Here is a 21,257-nt window from a genome sequence, read left to right as displayed (position 1 = left end):
CATGGGTTTTCTGCCCTCGGATTGACTTAACTGTTCCCCCTTTTGGTTAATAATTTTTAAATTCTAAGGTTTTGTTTTTCTTTTTTCCTGAACTTCATTTTTTCACCCCTATTGATCATTTCTGTGAATTCCTCTCTTTATTACCTCTCCTTCACCTGGCTTCCTCTTTACTTGTTTTAAGTGACAAAAATTCAAATATTATAATTGTCATATTACTTCAGCAGCCCTCCCCTGTTTTCCCATCGTATGACCAAGCTCTGGCTTTGGTCTTTTACCCACAAAGATTTGTTTTCTGTTTGTCTGAGTTCTGTCTGGTCTTGATAAGTTTATCCCATTTTTCTGGTGATTCAGACCACAGGCTTCCATAATCTGTTTTCCTTCATTATGTCTGAATGTCCGTGATCTCACATAATAAATGTAAAATTGTCTCCTGTGATCTTGAAAGCATTGATGAAGTTATAAATTATTTTACTACCCACAGTGGTCAAAGCTCATTCTCAGATGCAAAATGGACTGGAACAGGTTGAATTCCTAACTCTGGCATTATTTACATGTTGACCTGGTAATATTGATATTCCTTTCTGAAACGTTGTCTCCTGTAAAGTTGAAAATAATGATGCCCGCCTCACTTAGGCGTCAAGAGGATTGATTAACGTAAGTAGGAAAGAGGTTTTTAAGTAGCGTGTGCTTTCCAAATATGAGGCAGGACTTTTAAAGCCATGTTAAGTAGAAAAAGAGAAGTTACACCCTGTTCAGGACGTGAAGGAGTACGGCTGCTTCTCTGCAGTGAACTGTCTGTTTTCAGTAGCTTCCTGTGTAAGTGAAAAGTGCCAGGTAAACAAAAGCGGAGCAGAGAGGGGTGAATGAAATGAGTCTTCTAAGTGATTCCACGTTGCAATAGAACAGGGATTTTCACTTGCTGGAGGGCAGGCAGCCTCCCCGCCGAGCTGCCTGCTGGTCAGCTGGGAACCAGCTACTGCTGAGAGGTCTGGTAGGTGCAGGTGTCCAGATCAAGAGGCTTGCTGGACGCAGAGGAAGGATTGATGCAGAGCTATTGTTCATTCTTCCTGTCCACGAGGGCACTTTGTACCGTCCTGAGCGTCATGAGTAGGGTGGGGCCCGATGGGACATAGTCTGAAACTAAATCCGTAAAAACTCAGTGCTACAGACATCTGAGTTTCACTTGCCATTATCTTTTTAAAGCACCAGTGAAAACACTAAAAATTTCAGGCAGAACCAGTGTGACAGTGTTCCTGTTTCCCCTAATTGAGAGAGCATTAGCACGTGTAATTTGAACAGTCGGCTTTTAGGCTGGGAAAAATAGCCGAGTCTAAAAGAAAAAAAAACAAGTGAGACGAAAACGAAAAAAAATCAGCATATAGCAAGTCAGTCCTGACACACCCCTGACTCCGTCTATGCCTGCTCACTCTTTATCTTGACAGAGCTGGTAGCAGGGCATTTTCTGGAATGAGAAACCAGATCTGATTCCGACAAAAAATACAGTTAAAGAAAGAGACAGCATTTGAGGTCTTCCGGGAAAGAAAAGCCAGTAGAAATTAGTGACAGAATATGGTGGCAATGAGGGAGGTGACAGTTAATGTTTCTTGTAAAGATCCTGCCTGCTTACCCCAACTGCTGCTTCCTGTTCATTCTCCTCATTTTAAGACATCTTTTAAAAAATTGTCCCTATTAACATATTTCCTAGGGGCTTTCTAGACCTCCAGTATTTTTAACATCTTTATTGGAGTATAATTGCTTTACAATAGTGTGTTAGTTTCTGCTGTATAACAAAGTGAATCAGCTATACGTATACATATATCCCCATATCTCCTCCCTCTTGCATCTCCCTCCCTCCCACCCTCCCTATCCCACCCCTCTCGGTGGTCACAAAGCACCGAGCTGATCTCCCTGTGCTATGTAGCTGCTTCCCACTAGCTGTTTTACATTTAGTAGTGTATATATGTCCATGCCATTCTCTCACTTCGTCCCAGCTTACCCTTCTCCCTCCCCGTGTTCTCAAGTCCACTCTCTATGTCTGCGTCTTTATTCCTGTTCTGCCCCTAGGTTCTTCAGAACCCCTTTTTTATTAGATTCCATATATGTGTGTTAGCATACCGTATTTGTTTTTCTCTTTCTGACTTACTTTTCACTCTGTATGACAGACTCTAGGTCCATCCACCTCAATACAAATAGCTCAATTTCATTTCTTTTTATGGCTGAGTAATACTCCATTGTATATATGTGTCACATCTTCTTTGTCCATTCATCTGCCGATGGACACTTAGGTTGCTTCCATGTCCTGGCTATTGTAAATAGAGCTGCAGTGAACATTGTGGTACATGACTCTTTTTGAATTATGGTTTTCTCAGGGTATATGTCCAGTAGTGGGATTGCTGGGTCATATGGTAGTTCTATATTTAGTTTTTAAAGGAATCTCCATACTGTTCTCCATAGTGACTGTATCAATTTACATTCCCACCAACAGTGCAGGAGGGTTGCCTTTTCTCCACACCCTCTCCAGCGTTTATTGTTTGTAGATTTTTTGATGATGGCCATTCTGACTAGTGTGAGGTGATAACCTCATTGTAGTTTTGATTTGCATTTCTCTAATGATAAGTGATGTTGAGCATTCTTTCATGTGTTTGTTGGCAAAGTATATCTTCTTTGGAGAAATGTCTATTTAGATCATCTGCCCATTTTTGGATTGGGTTCTTTGTTTTTTTGATATTGAGCTGCATGTATAAAATGGGGATTAATTCTTTGTCAGTTGCTTCATTTTCATATGTTTTCTCCCACTTTGAGGGTTGTCTTTTTGTCTTGTTTATGCTTTCCTTTGCTGTGCAAAAGCTTTTAAATTTCATTAGGTCCCATTTGTTTATTTTTGTTTTTATTTCCATTTCTCTAGGAGGTGGGTCAAAAAGGATCTTGCTGTGATTGATGTCACAGAGTGTTCTGCCTATGTTTTCCTCTAAGAGTTTTATGGTGTCTGGCCATACATTTAGGTCTTTAATCCATTTTGAGTTTACTTTTGTGTGTGGTATTAGGGAGTGTTCTAATTTCATTCTTTTACATGTAGCTGTCCAGTTTTCCCAGCACCACTTATTGAAGAGGCTGTCTTTTCTCCATTGTATATTCTTGCCTCCTTTATCAAAAATAAGGTGTCCATATGTGCGTGGGTTTATCTCTGGGCTTTCTATCCTGTTCCACTGATCTATATTTCTGTTTTTGTGCCAGTACCATACTGTCTTGACTACTGTAGCTTTGTAGTATAGTCGAAGTCTGGGAGCCTGATTCCTCCAGCTCCGTTTTTTTTTTCTCAAGATTGCTTTGGTTACTGGGGTCTTTTGTGTTTCCATACAAATTGTGAAATTTTTTGTTCTAGTTCTGTGAAAAATGCCATTGGTAGTTTGACAGGGATTGCATTGAATCTGTAGATTGCTTTGGGTAGTATAGTCATTTTCACAATGTTGATTCTTCCAACCCAAGAAGGTGGTATATCTCTCCACCTCTTTGTATCATCTTTAATTTCTTTCATCAGTGTCTTATAGTTTTCTGCATGCAGGTCTTTTGTCTCCTTAGGTAGGTTTATTCCTAGGTATTTTATTCTTTTTGTTGCAGTGGTAAATGGGAGTGTTTCCTTAATTTCTCTTTCAGATTTTTCATCATTAGTGTATAGGAATGCAAGAGATTTCTGTGCATTAATTTTGTATCCTGCTACTTTACCAAATTCATTGATGAACTCTAGTAGTTTTCTGGTAGCATCTTTAGGATTCTGTATGTATAGTATCACATCATCTGCAAACAGTGACAGCTTTACTTCTTCTTTTCTGATTTGGTTTCCTTTTATTTCTTTTTCTTCTCTGATTGCTGTGGCTAAAACTTCCAAAACTATGTTGAATAATAGTGGTGAGAGTGGACAACCTTGTCTTTTTCCTGGTCTTTGAGGAAATGGTTTCAGTTTTTCACCATTGAGAGTGATGTTGGCTGTGGTTTTGTCATATATGGCCTTTATTATGTTGAGGTAAGTTCCCTCTGTGCCTACTTTCTGGAGGGTTTTTATCATAAATGGGTGTTGAATTTTGTCAAAAGCTTTTTCTGCACCTATTGAGATGATCATGTAGTTTTTCTCCTTCAGTTTGTTAATATGGTGTATCACGTTGATTGACTTGTGTAGAAACCTCCAATATTGTTTTTGAGGGAATACTGATCTTTAGGGGTGTTCATTGCATGATATGAAATTTTGTTTGTTCAGTAGATTCATCCGAGTCCTACTTTTTTTTTTTTTTTTTTTTTTTTTTTAAACATCTTTATTGGGGTATAATTGCTTTACAATGGTGTGTTAGTTTCTGATTCACAACAAAGTGAATCAGCTATACATATACATATGTTCCCATATGTCTTCCCTCTTGCGTCTCCCTCCCTCCCACTCTCCCCTTCCCACCCTTCCAGGCTGTCACAAAGCACCGAGCTAATATCCCTGTGCCTTGCGGCTGCTTCCCCCCAGCTATCTACCTTACTACGTTTGTTAGTGTGTATATGTCCATGACTCTCTCTCGCCCTGTCAAAACTCACCCTTCCCCCTCCCCATATCCTTAAGTCCGTTCTCCAGTAGGTCTGCGTCTTTATTCCTATCTTACCCCTAGGTTCTTCATGACATTTTTTTCCCTTAAATTCCATATATATGTGTTAGCATACGGTATTTGTCTTTTTCTTTCTGACTTACTTCACTCTGTATGACAGATTCTAGGTCTATCCATCTCATTACAAATAGCTCAATTTCATTTCTTTTTAAGGCTGAGTAATATTCCATTGTGTATATGTGCCACATCTTCTTTATCCATTCATCCGATGATGGGCGCTTAGGTTGTTTCCATGTCCTGGCTATTGTAAATAGAGCTGCAATGAACATTTTGGTACATGACTCTCTTTGAATTTTGGTTTTCTCAGGGTATATGCCAAGTAGTGGGATTGCTGGGTCATATGGTAATTCTATTTGTAGTTTTTTAAGGAACCTCCATACTGTTCTCCACAGTGGCTGAACCAATTCACATTCCCACCAGCAGTGCAAGAGTGTCCCCTTTTCTCCACACCCTCTCCAGCATTTATTGTTTCTTGATTTTTTGATGATGGCCATTCTGACTGGTGTGAGATGATATCTCATTGTAGTTTTGATTTGCATTTCTCTAATGATTAATGATGTTGAGCATTCTTTCATGTGTTTGTTGGCATTCTGTATATCTTCTTTGGAGAAATGTCTATTTAGGTCTTCTGCCCATTTTTGGATGGGGTTGTTTGTATTTTTGTTATTGAGCTGCATGAGCTGCTTGTAAATTTTGGAGATTAATCCTTTGTCAGTTGCTTCATTTGCAAATGTTTTCTCCCATTCTGAGGGTTGTCTTTTGGTCTTGGTTATGGTTTCCTTTGCTGTGCAAAAGCTTTGAAGTTTCATTAGGTCCCATTTGTTTATTTTTGTTTTTATTTCCATTACTCTAGGAGGTGGGTCAGAAAGGATCTTGCTGTGATTTATGTCATAGAGTGTTCTTCCTATGTTTTCTTCTAAGAGTTTGATAGTTTCTGGCCTTACATTTAGGTCTTTAATCCATTTTGAGCTTATTTTTGTGTATGGTGTTAGGGAGTGATCTAATCTCATACTTTTACATGTACCTGTCCAGTTTTCCCAGCACCATTTATTGAAGAGGCTGTCCTTTCTCCACTGTACATTCCTGCCTCCTTTATCAAAGATAAGGTGTCCATATGTGCGTGGGTTTATCTCTGGGCTTTCTATCCTGTTCCACTGATCTATCTTTCTGTTTTTGTGCCAGTACCATACTGTCTTGATTACTGTTGCTTTGTAATATAGTCTGAAGTCAGGGAGCCTTATTCCTCCAGCTCCTTTTTTCGTTCTAAAGATTGCTTTGGCTATTCGGGGTCTTTTGTGTTTCCATACAAATTGCAAAATTTTTTGTTCTAGTTCTGTGAAAAATGCCAGTGGTAGTTTGACAGGGATTGCATTGAATCTGTAGATTGCTTTGGGTAGTATAGTCATTTTCACAATGTTGATTCTTCCAACCCAAGAAGGTGGTATATCTCTCCACCTCTTTGTATCATCTTTAATTTCTTTCATCAGTGTCTTATAGTTTTCTGCATGCAGGTCTTTTGTCTCCTTAGGTAGGTTTATTCCTAGGTATTTTATTCTTTTTGTTGCAGTGGTAAATGGGAGTGTTTCCTTAATTTCTCTTTCAGATTTTTCATCATTAGTGTATAGGAATGCAAGAGATTTCTGTGCATTAATTTTGTATCCTGCTACTTTACCAAATTCATTGATGAACTCTAGTAGTTTTCTGGTAGCATCTTTAGGATTCTGTATGTATAGTATCACATCATCTGCAAACAGTGACAGCTTTACTTCTTCTTTTCTGATTTGGTTTCCTTTTATTTCTTTTTCTTCTCTGATTGCTGTGGCTAAAACTTCCAAAACTATGTTGAATAATAGTGGTGAGAGTGGACAACCTTGTCTTTTTCCTGGTCTTTGAGGAAATGGTTTCAGTTTTTCACCATTGAGAGTGATGTTGGCTGTGGTTTTGTCATATATGGCCTTTATTATGTTGAGGTAAGTTCCCTCTGTGCCTACTTTCTGGAGGGTTTTTATCATAAATGGGTGTTGAATTTTGTCAAAAGCTTTTTCTGCACCTATTGAGATGATCATGTAGTTTTTCTCCTTCAGTTTGTTAATATGGTGTATCACGTTGATTGACTTGTGTAGAAACCTCCAATATTGTTTTTGAGGGAATACTGATCTTTAGGGGTGTTCATTGCATGATATGAAATTTTGTTTGTTCAGTAGATTCATCCGAGTCCTACTTTTGACATGTCCTCTCATTTATTGTTGCCAAATCCCTAAGCTCTTTCCCCAGCCTGGCTCCTGTTCTGCTAAATAGCAAAACCATTGTTATCCTGGCAGCCCAGTCACAGAAGGGCTGCAAGATGAATGCAGAGACCTTGGAAGGGCTCCAGGTTTCTTGGGAGAAAGGAGCTGCATGAATAGCAGACTCATTATTATTGTTATGTCAGTTGCCCCTAATCCTTCAGGCTTTATGGGTGGAAAGAAAGACAGGATGAGATTACAGAGAGATGATCTGTGGAGTGAGATCAAAGCACCGAGGTCCAGAGGATGAAATAGATGACTTCCAGAGGGCTTGCCTGTGTGTTATTCTCTGCCTCCCCGAATCCGTGAATCCCCCCCTGAGGTCTGGAAGATGAATGTTGGCTGGTCTCCTCAGTCTGCCAGATCTAGTAAAAAACGGGACATCATGAGTTCTGGGCCAGAGCACAACAGGAAGGATTTAGTGCAGCCCATGCATTGACACGAAGCGTGGGACATTCCTAGTGCATAGGCTGGGGGCTGAAGGGAGGCAGAGGGAAAGAAGCATCCCTGCAGATCCCATCCTGAGACGCGCGATGCTGCAACCACACCCCACGCGACTCAGCACCTTTAAGGAGTCAGGCCCATCCGTCCTCCCTCCCTCAGCCTCTCAGTCCCTTTCCTGTCTCTCTTCTGCCCCATTGTTACGGACCAGGGTTCCTGGCCTCCTTAGTCAATAGAAATTGATCAGAGGCCGGGCAGGAAATTCAGGCAAGGCTTTACTGGGGCCTCTGCTACAGCAGGGGGGAGGGAGAGCAAACAACAGGTTCCCTTGCTTGTTCGCTCCCTCAGGGGGTGGGGCGAGCTTGCTCCTTATACGGGGTGAGGGTAGGGGCAGGTCCAGGGGTCGGGCAGGAGGGGTGGCTTAGGTGATTTGCCCACCCCTTTGGTGGTGCTGTGTGCAGGGATCACGTGCAGCACCTTGATTTTGCTCCCGGCTCTTCAGAAGTGGCAGTTGGGCTTTTTGGTCTCTTCGTATCTTGTTGTACAGAATTTGCCCCAACTGCCTATGCACACAGTTATTTTTAGTCTCCTATAGTTTCTTTGTATTTTGTTGTTCGAGGGGATGTTTGTCCAGGTGCAAACCCTGCAGCAAAGGGTCCCAGGTCCTAGCCGTCACCATCAGTCATTCTTCTAAGAACCAACTAATGTAGTGAACTTGTAACATTTCTGATATGCCTGGGTCTTTGGGGGACAGGAAGACAGGCTCCAAGTAAGAATATGTGGTCTTTGACAGGAGGTGACAAAGGTTTCATGGTCTTCCACTGGTCCTGAAAGAGTTATCAGAAACCATCTTGTCTTGAAATTTTTAGTAATTTTTAGTTGGAGAAGCAGGACTTGAAATAATCCTGCCAGAGGATCATTCTGCCAGCATTTCCAGAATGTGTTACATGTGAAATTCTCCAGGCCGTTAGTTCAACGTGGGAGCTAGCACTTTTACCATTTATGAAATTAAAATTAATGAGTGAGGTGGTATTTACATAAAGCTGTGTGAATGATGGCCCCAGAGCCACGATGAGAAGGGACAAATCTAGGAGGTAGAGCTGATAGCATTTAGTGACTGTGAGGGTGCTGGGGGGAAGTGGAGTATAGGAGGAAGAGCCACGTCTGGGAGAGCTCTCACGTCACGTCCTCCAGTGACTCGGTGTTGTCATTAATGAGGGCCAGGGAAAAAAGACATTTTGGGGAAAAAAAATGTCAGTTTTAGATGTGTTGAATTGTGGAATGAGACATGACAGGGACCAAAGTAAAGACCTAGGGACAGGATGTTTTCCCACTTAAATATTTTACTTTACATAAGTGCTATAAATGTAGGATCAGTTTAATAAAGTTAGAAACACAATGGAAAATACAGAGAAAGTCCATCTTTATACACACCCCTCACTCCTTAACCCCTTTCTCTCCCTAATGATAACCATTGTAACTCTTGCAGAGTAATTCCTTCTACTCTGTTTTCCTATGTATTCACACACACACTCACACACACACACACACACACACACACACACCCTATACAACACAAAACGTAAAATATTAATAGGTCATTCTTTACACACGTTTACTTCCTTTTTTGCTTAAAAATATGTCTTAGAGAACTTCCACAACAGTATGTGTAATATTGCCTCTTCCTTTTGACACCTGCATAGTATTCCATAGTAATAATTTGACTAGCCATTCCCCTACTGATAGACATTTAGTTTGTTACCAATTTTTTTTCCTGTGGTAGCTGGGATTTCTGTGTTCACAAACTCCAGAAACCCAAATGAAACTGGCTTAATGAAAAAGGGGGATTTAACGGTTCACATAACTGATGGGATGATTCAGAGGCTTAAACGATGGCATCGAAATTCTGTGTTTATTTCTCCTTCTCTCCTCTGCTGGCTTCATTCTTAGATTGGTTCTATATGTATAGACTCCCTCCAGCTAATAATCCCAGAAAGAAGAGAAAGTATCTTTCCTGATGGTTTTAGCCGCAGTCCTGGGGAGCATCTCATTGACTCCTTTTGTGTCGTGTGTCCATTGAGGAACTAGGCAAGAGGGACGCAAGCCCTCTAGTCAATGAGGCCTGGCTCTTGTCTAACCACACTATAGGGACAGCGGGTCAGAGAGGGAAGAAAGGGCGGGCAGACCAGAAGTGTCAGACGCTGGTGCACATGAGTGTTTCAGGAACACAATTCCTGTGATAGGAATTGTTGGGTGGACAAGATGTACATGATAGGGTCTCCATAGAGAATCCTTCCAAAAGACATATTGCTTCCAACAAGGATGGCCAGCAGTTAAGACCCAGGTAGAGGAGGAGGAAAAGGGACTCATGAGACAAGGTAAAGTACAGTAAAATAGGAAGAAAGAAAAGAAATGGCTTCAAGAAGGAGGGAGTGATCAAACGATAGCGGCACCTTCACAGAGGTCTCAGTGCCCTTGATAGAGTGGGCCCTCCGTGTCTGTTTGTAAATGCCCAAGTCTATTCATTGACCACAGGTCAGTGTATTTAAATGTGGGTATTTGGGGGAGCTTTATAGTACGCTCTTCAGTGGAGCTATATTTAAAGGAAAAATTCTGCAGTCACAACCACTTTCAGGCTGTTAATGTTTTATCAGCTTAGAAGAGGTGGATGGCTTTAGACATGCCATTCTCGTTATGTTTAGAAGGTTTAGTCCACTGCCCTTGCCAGGAATAAACATGCCATATATGTGTGATGTGAAGGGCCACAGTACAATGTTTACTTAATGCCACCGTCTCTAGGTTTGAAGTGCGGGGCTTGACACTTAACACAAGAATTGAGCTCTTAGGCATCTCCAGCCAGGAAATTATGGACAGCATAAGTTATTTTCTATGGGGCCATTCACCTTAGCATGGCTTCCCTCTGCCCCCTCTGAGTTTTCGGAGGGTGACATCTGTGCACACCTCCTCCACGGGGTCGTGATATGGGATAGTTCTTGCTATCCTGAAATTAAGTGGTGGATGTAACATCTCCCCATTATCTTTTTGGTTCACTAATGTTGACAGAGGCTCCATTTTCCATTTTCAGTTTATTTGTAAGTCCCTTTCCCTCACTGAGTTGAAGAATGGACTTATCAAGTTTATTGACCTTTTTCATAATTCTGGACCTTTCAGTAAGGTTGTCTCACAGTTTTCTCTCTACTAGATAAAACTCACTCCTTCACTCCATCAGCTCTTTCAAGGCTTTGCTCAGATATGACCTTCTCAGTCAGTCCTATCCTGACCACCCGGTTTTCATATTACGACTTGCGCCTTCTCTGCCCTCTGCCCAGCTTCCCCATCTTTTCACCTTGCGCTGTATTACCTTTCTGCTGTGCCGTCATCACCTTCTAACATACTCTCTCCTTGACTTGTTTTTCATTTGATTATCGCTCCCACCAGACTGTGAGTTCCATGACGACAGAGATCTTTGTCTGTTTACTGATACGTCCTAATTTCCAGAACAGGACCAGGCACACCGTAGGAGAACAACAAGCCTCTGTGGAATGTTCAGTCATGCTGTTTTGCATGGACAGGTTAGAAACTTACCCAAAGTCACTCACTCACAGAGCCGTACTCGAACTTGACCCTATTCCCAGTCTTCCCAAGCCCAGGCGTAAAGACTGGCTTGCAGAAGGTTCACAAAACCACTGCAGGAGCCTAGCACACCTTCCAGGCTCTCAGGGACCCATGTTCACTTGTGGCTGCCACGAGGATGGTGCAGGAGAAACATTTCACAGGCTCTGCACTCTGTCCAGAAACGAAGAGCAGATTCCAGTGTGTCTGTGTTGCCGAGAAGATTGGAAACTCCTCGAATGGTGGGACCCCGGGTGTGCTTATTTATTTCCCACCTGCTGCAACAGCCAACAAAATGCAGGGTCCTGGTTAGGGTTAGGGTTAGGGTTAGGTCACCCTAATTCAATTCATATTCATTAAATTCAGTTGAAAGATGGAAACACTGGTTTGTGAGAAATGAAGCCTGAGCTTGGATGTGGTGGTTGGATGATGTTTTATTATCCTAGAGAGATGGTGATTCACAGCAGGGACAGGGGAGCACATGGGAGGAGGCGTGGTTTTAGATTGAGCATACGGGTCACTTAGAGTTCCCTCCTTGGGCTTTCCATGGTGTGTGTTTTGATTTTCTTGGCTTCTCATAAATCTTGTTTGGCTGCCTCACTGCTGTCCCGTTCACAGTGGAGGGCTTAACACATGGCCAGCAGAGCTGGCTCTTCCGCTGTGAGCGTGTTGCTCTGTGCTCTGTAATCAGCCGAGTCCCTTTTGCAAAACTCAGAGGGGAAAACACAATCTGCTTCTAGCTGGAGATCTACCCCAGTGGTGACAAGCTGATGTCATCTAATTGGCCAGCTCACGGCATGTAGCCACCGCTGTGACGCCACTTTCAACTGTGTCATGTAACAGCTGAGAAGTGCCTGAACAGCCCCAAACGTCCTTTAGTCAAGATTTATAGCCTAACTCATCAACTTCCTTGTCTTCCACTCCCCAGGACAACACCCACATACCAGGGCCATGGGTTTCCCTTAACTCAAACCATGCAAGTTACTGTACCTCGTCTCCTGGGAAGGGACGGAGGCCTGAAGTGAATGCTAGCAGCTTCTCTGCATCTCAGCCTTCAAAGTAAGGATCTGTTTTTCCTTCCCATTTAGGACATCAAGGCTGGTGTGCAAGAGTTATATCTTTTTCTTTTTCCTTCATTTTTCCTTTTTTCTCATGCCAAAGTATACAATAATAAATACATGAATTTAGTCGTGCTGTTCAAACAGCAGCATAGTCCTGGGTGTCCCTGCTAATATGTCAAAGAGGTTTTTATGGGCTCTCATTTTTTAAAAAGTCTACAGCTTCCTCTGTAGAATCGAAGGGCCACTGCTGATGGATCTTCAGAGAAGGGGGCAGTGGTGTGTTTTGAGGCACACAAAAGCTACATGAGGGCTTCCCTGGTGGCGCAGTGGTTGAGAGTCCGCCTGCCGATGCAGGGGACGCGGGTTCGTGCCCCGATCCGGGAAGATCCCACGTGCCGCGGAGCGCCTGGGCCCGTGAGCCATGGCCGCTGAGCCTGCGCGTCCGGAGCCTGCGCTCCGCAACGGGAGAGGCCACAACAGTGCGAGGCCCGCGTACCGCAAAAAAAAAAAAAAAAAAAAAAAAGCTACATGAGTGGCTTCAAGGAATTTAGTAGAAGCGATAAATCTAGACCCTCTTCACTGAAAGAATTTGAAAACCTTCCTTTCTCAGCAATGAGGAAGCCCTCCTTAAAGTACTTCCTGAAGGCAGAGCTCGATTTGGTTACGAGCCAGGGCAACATCTTCCTGACAAGGCTAACAACTGGCATTTGCTCTCCTTCACTGACTGGAGGCTTCCGGTTCTACAGGATTTACAGACATGAACCTGGAGATTCCAAACAGTGTCCTTTACCAGGGGTTCATATTTCAGACCAGATCTTCGAGGTCATAGACTTTCTCATTCCTTCTTTCCTTTTGCTACCAGTTGTTGAAGTACTCTGAGTGGACCAAACCATGGTGCTTCTGCCTCAGTTGCAGAAAGGCAGTCAGTGACACTGAGATGGTTACTATCTTAAAATATCCATTGAGAGAAAAAGGGGAAATACCACCTTTGTCAGGAAAATCAGTGGCAGTTGCAAAGATCTGGCAGGTAAATGAGAATCAGGAAGTAACAAGAAAAATTCCATTGACCCCATGTCCACTATAGCCTATGAGCTGAGTTAGTAAGACACTTGAGGCTTTCTTTTACTCATTGTTTCACTTTCTGAAGAACACTTACTGCACTTACATCTACTATGTGCCTATATTACTTACCTGCTAGAAGATAACTGTACAACTATAATAGAGTATCACTAACAATGAGCATACTCTTCAATGGAAGATGTGGGAGAGAAAGACATAAAAACTACTTTTGAAACAATGTCATAAGGCAATAAATAAAATAATCTATATTGTCGAGCACTTATTATATGTTTGGTCCTGAGCTAAAAACCTAACATGGCTTATTTCATCGATTCTTCACAATCAATTTCTGAGATAGGTACCATTACCATAGTTACTCTGCATATGAGAGAACTAAGGCTCACAGGAGTAAAACTTGTCCAAGATCATACAAGTAGTGAGAGGCAGAGCTGGGATGAGAACCTAGGTCTAACTCCAAAGCCTAGTCTTATAACCAGGATGCTGTACTACTTTCCATGCAGTAGGAAGTTATAAGCCAAATATTATGGGTTCTCCAGAAGGAGCAACTAATTAGGGCAGTAAAGGGAAGAGTAGCAGGAAAACCTTTGAACTACTTTTTAATTCCATTTTATTTCTTCTACTGACGTATTATTTATGCCTCTTTTTTAAAGAGTCATTGCAATTATATTAAGAATATAAAACTTAAATTCAGCAGAATCTACCTTCAAATTATATTATACCATTGCTTGTCTAGTGTAAGGAATTTCAGCAGTTTCCTCCCTGGCATCCTTGGTGTTATTGTCATATACTTTAACATATGCTAAAAACACATAATACGCTGTTACTATTTTTGCTTTAGAGCAAAATTGTTCTCCTAGGGCATTTGAAAATAAGAAAAAATGATTTATTGTCACCTTTCATTTCTGATGCTCTATTTCTTTGTGTAGATCCAAATTTCCAACCTGTATCGTCTTTCTTCTGCCTGAACTTCCTGAACAATTTCTGTAGTATAGGTGTATTGTCAATGAATTCTGTCAGTTTTGTTTGCCCAAGAAAGTATTTCTCTCTCATTTTTGAAAGATATTTTCACTGGGTATAGAATTCTATATTGACAGTTCCTGCCCCCTCCCCCTTTTAAAACATTAAAAATGTCTCTCCGTCATCTTCTGGCTTACAGAAAGTCTTCCGTAATTTTACTTTTGTTCTTCTCTGTGTAATGTGCCTTTTTGGGGGGCTGCCTTCAAGATTTTCTCTTTGTCTCTTGTTTTTAGCAATCTGATTATTATATGCCTAGTGATGGGTAGGTTTTTTTCTTGTTGTTTGTTTGTTTATTCAATTGTTTGTTTGGGTATTTATCTTCCTTGGTGTTATCTGACCTTCTTGAGTCTGCGGCTTGGTGTCTGTCATTATTTTGGAAATTTCTTGCCCATTATATCTTCAAACACTTCTTTGTCCTGTCCTCTCTTTCTGAGGTTCAAAATATACATATGTTAGTTTGATATTGTTATATATCTCTTGGATACTCAATAATGTTTTCTTTTTTAAATTCACTCAGTTTTATCTTTGTGTTTCAGTTTAGGTCATTTTTCTTGATCTGTCTTCAAGTTCATTAATTCTTTCCTCAACTGTGTTAGTATGACAAGCCTGCTGAAAACATTCTGTATCTCTCTTGTGTGTTTTCCATTTCTATCATTTCCATTTGAGTCTTTCTTTTATACTTTCCACCTCTCTGCTGAAATTTTCCATCTAATCTTTCATATTGTGTACCTGTTCCATTAGAGCCCATAACATATGAATCAAAGTTATTTTAATTTCTGTCAGATAGTTCCAACATGTGTTTCATATCTGAGTCTAGCTCTGATTGTTGCTTTGTCTTTTTTTTTCTTGCCTTTTCATATGCCTCATAATGTTTTGTTGAAAGCTGGACTTCTTGTGGAGGGTCATAGAGTATAAAGCAAATAGCTTTTATGCCTGGAACCAGGCATGCCTTTCCTTCTGCTAGATTTTCAGTGCAGGGTTTGAGTTAACATAGTTAGGAGATGGGCCGGGTTGGGGGTTTGTTATTGCCATGGTTACCCTCAGGGTACCACAGACTTCAAAATTTCTGAAGGGATACCTTGTGTTTAGGTTGGGAGTTGGCTTCCAGAGCGATGTCTGCTCAGTGCTCAGCTCTACGCCCATGCTGCTCCTCACTGTGTCTCTTCACATGTGCTTGTGCCTTTCCTGTCCCTCTCCTATCAGCATCTGGTTTTACTTTTCACTTGAAACTTGTTAGCTTGGTGGCAGGGGGAGAAGGTGGAAGGGGAGGACGTTCTCTGTTTTCTAATTAAACCTCAGTCTTAGGTCTTTGCCCTGTCCTTGTGTCCTTCTCAGTTCTCCTCATCCCCCTCCAGCTGCAGTTGGGTTCAGCAGGTACTCCTGCCCCTTCCTCAGGAGTGGGGTTTTCGTTGCTGTTGTGTCGTTCCCTTCCCCCAGCTGCAGTGAGTCTTCACCAGTGCCCAGGAGATGACAGTGTTTGCTGACCTTTCCTCTGTAGACTGAAATATGTGTCCCGTAAGAGAGGTCTGGGGAAAGGGTGTAGCAGAGTTTTGTGCTCCTCCGTGTGTCTGCTGTTTGCTTCCTTCAGGTCTGTACCACATCAGACACTTCCTTAGGGTTCCCTCTGACCTTTTCTGTGAGCACCCAGAGGAGTGCATGGGGAGAAAGAGCCTGCAATTTCTATAGCCCCCAGGGGGCTTCCTGGTGTCCTACGAGCCCACACTTGACAATCACCAAAATTCATCAGCTATTTTGGACAAACTCTTCCTACCAGTTTCTGGTGATGTCTGCCCCAGGTGAGGGAGTACTTACCTCCTTTCTCCCTGAAGGTGCTTGTCTGTCCTTAGATTGTGGGCCAGCTGGCTTCTCTACAGCCCAGTTCTCCAATGGGTTAAAAAAGCAGTCATGAATTTGAAGTTTGTCTGGCTTTTTCTCATTGTAAGGATGGGAAGAATGCTCTTTTCAGCTTTCTGTGTCCAAGAGGAGAAACCAGAAGCTCTTTGAACCACTTTTTAATTTTACATGAAATTTTGATAAATTTGGTATATTAGAACGTTTTGATGGCAAGTGACAAAAGCTCAACTTAAAGTTGGACTATGTTGCTTTACATAACTGGGATGCCTGAGAGTAGATCTCATTTGAGATGGGGCCATACCCAGAGCAAACTACCTTTTCGTACTCTCTCTTTCCTACTTATTTTTGCCTGATTTTCCTTGGGGTCATTCTCCATACAAGGAACAAGATAGTTCCCAGGAGCCCCACCTTCATATAGCAATGCTGATGGAATTAACATCCTGTACCTGTTGTCTGTATCACGAACTGTGCTTACCCCTGCATCAGTTGTCATGGACAGAGGGGGATGTCGTGACCGTCCCAGTGTAGACCACGTGCCCACCCAGTGATCAAAGTCAGGGGAGTACACTGTGTTAACAGCCACTGCATTGGCTTTGTATGATCTCTTAGATAAGTGTGTGGAATTTTCTTCAGCAGTGGTTTTAAATTAATTTTTGCAACCTAGATGTCTATCAGCAGTATAATGATTCAATAGATTGGCCAAACAATGGAATATTATGCAGTTAATTAGATGTGAGGGAGAGCAATTTATACCAACACTGAACAATGCCCATGATCTATGAAACAGAAAAATCAAGTTTCAGAACACTATATATTGCTAATTCAATTTAAATAAAACAGACACACACACACACACACACACACACACACACACACTCGCATGCATGTATTGCACTGGTGCATGTGCAGAAAATTCCAAGTCCTGGAAGTTAGGTCAGAATGAGGTGGGTTACAAGAACTTTCACTTTACAATTTAAGCAATTGTGAATTATTTGGTGTTTTTAAAGTGAGTTTGTATTATTATATTTGTATAAAAATCAATAAATTTAAAAAGTTTAGGTGCTTAAAGCAGAGAGCTACTGTTATTTGGAAGACCACTGTATGAATCACCTTATTTCTATGTGTATTAGATGGATGAAATGTTTTTGCAAGTATAAAATCTCAGGAGAGTACATGAGGTAGATATCCAGGAGGTGTGGGAGGGATGGGATATCCGATCAGGAGGACCTTCAGAGAAGATGGAGAAAAAGCTGCTTCGTAGCTACAGATATCAGCATTATTTGTTTCTCTTACCAAAATGCTACATGGGTAAAAGCAGCAGCTTGATAGGAGGCTTATGAACTTGGCTGTCTTACGCTCTTCCTAACACCCTTAGGGTTGTAATGAATCTTCGAGAGGGAAGAAGCCCCCAAAAACAGAATCTAGAAAGCTGCCTTTTCCCCATAGGGAAGAGAAAGCTAAACAAAAACCAAAACAAAGATGGGAGGCTATCCTACATACAGTAATTGGATGAAAGGTAACATAAGGAACTTAGAGGGGACTAAGGAGCTGAAAAGGAAGGAGGGCAGAATGTGTATATTAACTGTATGGTTTCTACCACTTCACTCCAGGCTCCATTTGAGCAAGATACGTAAAGAACAAAAGTAACCCTCTCTCCCTGGTTCCTTTTATCATCTCCTGTTTCCTCTGTGTTGAAGTCCACCCTTGCCTCCTTCCCCAGTGACCCACCTCCCCACACACCTGAGCCAGTACCCCTCTGTCTACCACAAGCGGAAACACACACACAGATGCAGCATTAAATTTAATTCCCAATTCTCAGGGGTCTTGACAAGATTTTTACTTTTGTGCATTTCTACCTCTTGGTAGATTGTAAAGTTTAAACGTGCAATGGTGACTTCATTTGCATTTATGGATACCCTAATTAGTGGTTATGAAACATGAACCGAACTAATATTTTCTGTCATGTTCTCCTCGGGGTCTGAATTTGTTCTGCTGCATAAAGCTGGCAAATCAAAGAATCAGGCCTGTTGCTTTTCCCTATGTTAGCTGTGCATTCATCTGCCTGAGGAGCCTACACCTGCTGAGAACACTCACCCCTGTATCATCCCTGTTTCTCTTCTTAGTTATTAAGTGCAGTGATCCAAATTGCACTTCACAGGTGATAACTTATTATCCCAGGTTCCTTTCTCTTTCCTTAGATTTTAGTCTCCCTTAATGGTTCTATTTTCACTTTTCTGTTGTAGGTTAATCAGATTCATCCTGCTTGATACATCTTGCCTGAATAATCCTGAAATTTTACATTTTACTATTAAATATGGTGTTTACTTCAATATAGCACTGCTACCTTTTAGCAGATGAGGAAGAACTTTTATATTACTAGGTTGCGAGGGATTTTTATGAGTGAGTGCTGAATTTTATGAGGGAGTGCATCATTCCTGCATCAGTTGAGCATCATATGGTCTTTCTTTTTTTTTTACTTTCTTATTTTTGTGAATTGCATTGACATTTTTTCTAATAAACCATTATATGATGAACCACATTTGGTCATGATATATTTTTATGTATTTGTAGATCCATTTCATAAATATTTTATTGAGGAGTTCTGCATTTACATTAATAGATCAGAATGTCTGTATTTTCTTTTCTGACAATATTCATTTTTTGTAATAAAAAATTGACTGCCAATATAAACTGTGAAGGTTTTCTAAGATGCACATTTTAAGGCTATGTCTTTTACTCTACAAATTGCTTTAGCTGAGTCCCACAGGTTGTGATTGGTATTACTTGCTTTTCATTAACTTTCGTTTTAAAGCATTTCCTAATTTTGATTATCATTTATTCTTAGTTAATTCAGTGTCGTTTTTGTTGTTATTATATCTGAGTGCAAAGTTTGTGGTTGCTGCTGCTATTGTTATTTTGCTGTCTTTTTATCATTGTCTTCTAACTTAATTGCAAAGCAATTTGCATGATATCAATTCTTAGCATCAGTTAAGACTTCTTTTTGGTTTACTAAGTCATCAATTCTTGTAAATGTCCATATGCTTGAAAGTTATATTCTTTCTCTTTTGGTTGGCTGCAAGGTTCTAATACACATATCTCTTAGATAAAGCTTGTTAATTCTGTTAGTCAAATATTTTATATCTTTATTAATCTATAGTCTAGCCAAACCATCATTTTTCTGAGATGTCTGTCTTAAAATCTCCCCCTATGATGTCGATTTGTTAATCTTCCCTTGTAATTCTGTCCATTTTTACTTTAGATATTTTGAGACTTATGGTTAAGTACATACATTCCAATTATTTTATCTTCTGGTGATTCTTTACTTTCATCATTAGGTACTGCTTTTTATCCTTTTTCGGTAAAATTCTATTTTGTCTAATTTTAATATAGGTAAGCAAGCTTTCTTTTGATTAAGATTTACCTGCTATATATTCTTTTCATTCTGTTACTTAAAACTTTCTAAGTCATTTTAATATTTCTTATAAAAGCATTTAGCACAATTTTCCTTTTTAATACAGACTGAGAATCTCTACATTTTAATAGACAAACTGTATCCATTTGCGTTACTCTGATTACTGATATGTTTATACTTTTTTCTGTCATTATATTTTGCTTTCTATTTACAATGCTTTTTCTTTGTCCCCCCACCCCTTCTTTTTTGCCTTCTATTGAATTGAATAAATTTTATTTGATCTCTTCTTTCCCTCTCATACTTTGGAAATCGAGTATTATATTTCTAGTCCTTTAGTGCAACGAATCTCAATGTGTGGTCCCCAGAGGAAGCATCGTCAGCATCACCTGGGAGGTTATTCCTGGCCTCCATCCTAAACTTACTGAATCAGAACCTCCGCAGGCAGGAACCAGAATCTTTTATTTACAAGCTCTCCAGGTGATTCTGGTGCACATTAAAGTCTGAAAACTTCAGTGATTTAGTGGTTACTCAAATTATTAGTAAGCACATTTGGTTAGCGTATGAAGTTCTTTAAATGCAGTTTTTTTCTTTTCTTTTCTTTTCGGCGTTTATTGGGAGGTCTACATATTCTGGTTGTGGAAGTGTCCCTGAAGACGATTTATACGAGAAAGTTTTGTCATCCTTCACTACTTTTTTTTTTTTTTGTGGTATGCGTGCCTCTCACTGTTGTGGCCTCTCCCGTTGCGGAGCACAGGCTCCAGACGTGCAGGCTCAGCAGCCATGGCTCACGGGCCCAGCCGCTCTGCGGCATGTGGGATCTTCCCGGACCGGGGCACGAACCCATGTCCCCTGCATCGGCAGGCGGACTCTCAACCACTGTGCCACCAGGGAAGCCCCTTCACTACTTTTAATATTAATCTCTCAATTTTGTGTTCCTGCTCTTTTGGAGTAGTCTACATTTAAACTCCACTCCCCTACATTACAATGGCTTTGGCACGTTGTGGTTGATAGATTTTTATCTACTCTACACCAGGCAGTGTGCTTTCTCCCAGCTCTAGTAGGTGGGCCTTTTCTAATTCACACTTTGGTGGGCATCGCTGCCCTTCGAGTCCATTAAAATCCAAGTCCTCAGCAACTGCAGCCCATAATCATGCCTGTGTCCTCTTGGGGTCATCATGGTGTCAGTTCAGACTTAGCATTCTCATTTAAAATTCCCTCTTTGGTTTTGACTGTTAGAGATTTTTCCTTCTTTGGAATTCAAATATTAATTATATTTTCTTACAATTTTTTAGATTATTTATGTTATTTTTACAGTGGGATGGTAGCCTTTCTGCATTACCATGCTCCCTGAAGCCCATCAATACTTTGCTAAACAGTGTGTTATATAACAGGCTCCCAACACACATTGTGTATTGAGATAGAATCCATTTCTCACCTTCTGAAATACGATTGTGTAACCACTGCCTGAATACGTTTATTTAACTTATACAATTCTAACTCATATTGTCAGCCCCATTTGAGAATATTTATGTTTTAAAGCTAATATCCCCAAATTTATCATCTTTGCTGTTATCAACCAGTTATTCTATGAAAGTAGGGCTCCCCCTTCCCTAAAAAGTGGTATCCCACTTTTGAAATGTCACTAGCTTTACTTTTTCCATTCCTTCTCGAACATTGTTTTTACTCCCCAAATCCCTACCCGTGCATCGAAATGTCTGATAGTTTTCCCCAATTCTGTTGTTCCTACCTTTCAATCCCTCAGCTGGGCTCCCAACTGAATTCATCACCTTGTTCCCCTTGAACCTGCAAACGTCTTCGCATTTGTTTACCTCCCTTCCAAGCACTCTGGTCTCTG

The 21,257-nt window shown here is 40.9% G+C and overlaps 1 protein-coding gene across 1 annotated transcript in view; it reads left to right on the top strand.

Moving 5' to 3' along the window:
• Positions 1-21,257, top strand: part of PCNX2 (pecanex 2) — a 279,402-nt gene that overhangs the window by 159,204 nt on the left and 98,941 nt on the right. The window lies entirely within an intron of this gene.

This window comes from Phocoena sinus, chromosome 16, assembly GCF_008692025.1.
Source record: "Phocoena sinus isolate mPhoSin1 chromosome 16, mPhoSin1.pri, whole genome shotgun sequence".
Lineage (NCBI taxonomy): Eukaryota > Metazoa > Chordata > Mammalia > Artiodactyla > Phocoenidae > Phocoena > Phocoena sinus.
This window is presented reverse-complemented; position numbering and strand designations above follow the sequence as displayed.